This window comes from Ascidiella aspersa, chromosome 5, assembly GCF_963924565.1.
Source record: "Ascidiella aspersa chromosome 5, kaAscAspe10.2, whole genome shotgun sequence".
Classification (NCBI taxonomy): domain Eukaryota; kingdom Metazoa; phylum Chordata; class Ascidiacea; order Phlebobranchia; family Ascidiidae; genus Ascidiella; species Ascidiella aspersa.
Window position 1 is genome coordinate 9,601,303 of NC_139451.1, and position 2,500 is coordinate 9,603,802.

At 60.1% G+C, this 2,500-nt stretch overlaps 2 non-coding genes and 1 pseudogene across 2 annotated transcripts in view; all 3 read left to right on the plus strand.

The window, feature by feature from the left end:
• LOC146142843 (small subunit ribosomal RNA) overlaps positions 1–983 on the plus strand; it is a 1,811-nt gene extending 828 nt beyond the window's left edge. Inside the window, exon 1 of the ribosomal RNA XR_014500212.1 lies at positions 1–983. This exon is cut by the window's left edge and continues 828 nt beyond it. This is a non-coding gene — a ribosomal RNA (small subunit ribosomal RNA).
• A 247-nt stretch (positions 984–1,230) lies between these two features.
• Positions 1,231–1,384, plus strand: LOC146142844 (5.8S ribosomal RNA). The gene has a single exon (XR_014500371.1). It is a non-coding gene; the product is annotated as a 5.8S ribosomal RNA (ribosomal RNA).
• A 248-nt stretch (positions 1,385–1,632) lies between these two features.
• Positions 1,633–2,500, plus strand: part of LOC146142845 (large subunit ribosomal RNA) — a 3,679-nt pseudogene continuing 2,811 nt past the window's right edge.

Below are 2,500 nucleotides of genomic sequence, written 5' to 3' on the forward strand. Positions count from 1 at the left end.
GGTTCTATTTTGTTGGTTTTCGGAGCGCGAGGTAATGATTAAGAGGGACAGACGGGGGCATTCGTACTGTGCCGTTAGAGGTGAAATTCTTGGATCGGCGCAAGACGAACGACTGCGAAAGCATTTGCCAAGAATGTTTTCTTTAATCAAGAGCGAAAGTCAGAGGTTCGAAGACGATCAGATACCGTCCTAGTTCTGACTATAAACGATGCCAACTAGCGATCGGGGGGCGTTAGTTTTACGACCTCTCCGGCAGCTTGCGGGAAACCAAAGTCTTTGGGTTCCGGGGGAAGTATGGTTGCAAAGCTGAAACTTAAAGGAATTGACGGAAGGGCACCACCAGGAGTGGAGCCTGCGGCTTAATTTGACTCAACACGGGAAATCTCACCCGGCCCGGACACAGTGAGGATTGACAGATTGAGAGCTCTTTCTTGATTCTGTGGGTGGTGGTGCATGGCCGTTCTTAGTTGGTGGAGCGATTTGTCTGGTTAATTCCGATAACGAACGAGACTCTGGCTTGCTAACTAGTTACGCGACCCAATCGGTCGGCGTCTAACTTCTTAGAGGGACTAGTGGCGTTTAGCCACACGAGATTGAGCAATAACAGGTCTGTGATGCCCTTAGATGTTCGGGGCCGCACGCGCGCTACACTGACCGGATCAGCATGTGCTCGCCTTGGCCGACAGGTCTGGGTAACCCGCTGAACCCCGGTCGTGCTAGGGATAGGGAATTGCAATTATTTCCCTTGAACGAGGAATTCCCAGTAAGCGCGAGTCATTAGCTCGCGTTGATTACGTCCCTGCCCTTTGTACACACCGCCCGTCGCTACTACCGATTGAATGGTTTAGTGAGGTCCTCCGATTGGACCTGGCGCGGCCGGCAACGGTCGAGCCGGCGTCCGAGAAGACGATCTAACTTGATCATTTAGAGGAAGTAAAAGTCGTAACAAGGTTTCCGTAGGTGAACCTGCGGAAGGATCATTAACGGTCTCGCAAACGCTTCGGCGAACGCGAAACTCGGACAAGCGAGAGAAAAAGTCTTTGCTACCCGGCGCCCGACCCGCGAGGAGCGGCGCGCCGGCCGGCGATTCGGTCACCCGGTAATGTTTGCGCGTCGAGTGCCGCGGTGCCGCGCGCTCCGGCTTCAAGCGTCGGCCTGGCCGACCGCTCGGCGCGGTCTATTTTGTCACCCTATAGTGCGAGGCACTGTGCGAGCGAAACAATCGTGGATGGCTCTTGGCGGTGGATCACTCGGCTCGTGAGTCGATGAAGGACGCAGCTAGCTGCGTGAATTAGTGTGAATTGCAGGACACATTGAGCATCGACGTTCTGAACGCAAATTGCGGCCTCGGGTCAATCCCGGGGCCGCGCCCGCCTCAGGGTCGCGTTGCAAACGTTCCGCGCGGGGATTTCTCCGCGCGGCTGCTGCGGCGTCGGACGCGCGAGCGCCCGTCCCGCTCAAGACAGCACGGCACGATGCGCGACGATCGCGACCAGAATCCCGCGCGGCGGCGGCGAGTCGACCTCGAAGAGGCCAACGGCTGGCGGCTCAAGGGCGGGAATCGAGGTGCGCGGCGGCGCGCGGCGCCGACGGCGAGCGCGGAACGGGAAGAATAGTCCCGGTCCTTACTTTCGGCCTGAGGTCGGACGAGGCTACCCGCTGAATTTAAGCATATTACTAAGCGGAGGAAAAGAAACTAACGAGGATTCCCTCAGTAACGGCGAGTGAAGCGGGATGTGCCCATCGCCGAATCCGCGCGCTTTTGGAGTGCGCGGAATTGTGGCGTACGGAATTCGTCACGGCGCGCTTCGCCGGTCGCCCGCGTCCTTCTGATCGAGGCCTTTTCCCAGAGCGGGTGTCAGGCCCATGGCGGCGACAGGCGGGCGCGCTACGGCGTCTTCCCAGAGTCGGGTTGTTTGGGAATGCAGCCCAAAGCGGGTGGTAAACTCCATCTAAGGCTAAATACGGTCACGAGACCGATAGCGAACAAGTACCGTGAGGGAAAGTTGAAAAGCACTTTGAAGAGAGAGTTAAAGAGTACGTGAAACCGTCGAGAGGCAAACGGGAGGGCCTGTCGGGTCGCCCGGTCGCTTTCAGCCGGCCCCCTGTCGGCGACGTTGTCGTGCGGACCCTCACGGGCCGCCGGCGGCGCCGCCCGATCGGGGACCAGCGCACTAGCGCCGGGCGAAGGCCGCGACCGTCTGGACGGCGGCGAGAAGGCCGCGCGCAAGGTAACCCGGCCTCGGTCGGGTACTATAGGCGCGCGTGTCCGTCGGCCCGCCGTTCGGGCGAGGAGAGATCGCCGCGTCTGCCCTTCGGGGCCGAGCGCCCGGTGCCGGCTGGGGCGTCGTGGGTCGGGGACTGTTCTCAGTGCCCAGCCTCTTCGTCTCGGTCGCGCTTCCGGTGTCGTTTCGCGAGGCGCACGGGGTCCGCGGCTGAAGTCAGCCACCTTCCCGACCCGTCTTGAAACACGGACCAAGGAGTCTAACGTGAGCGCGAG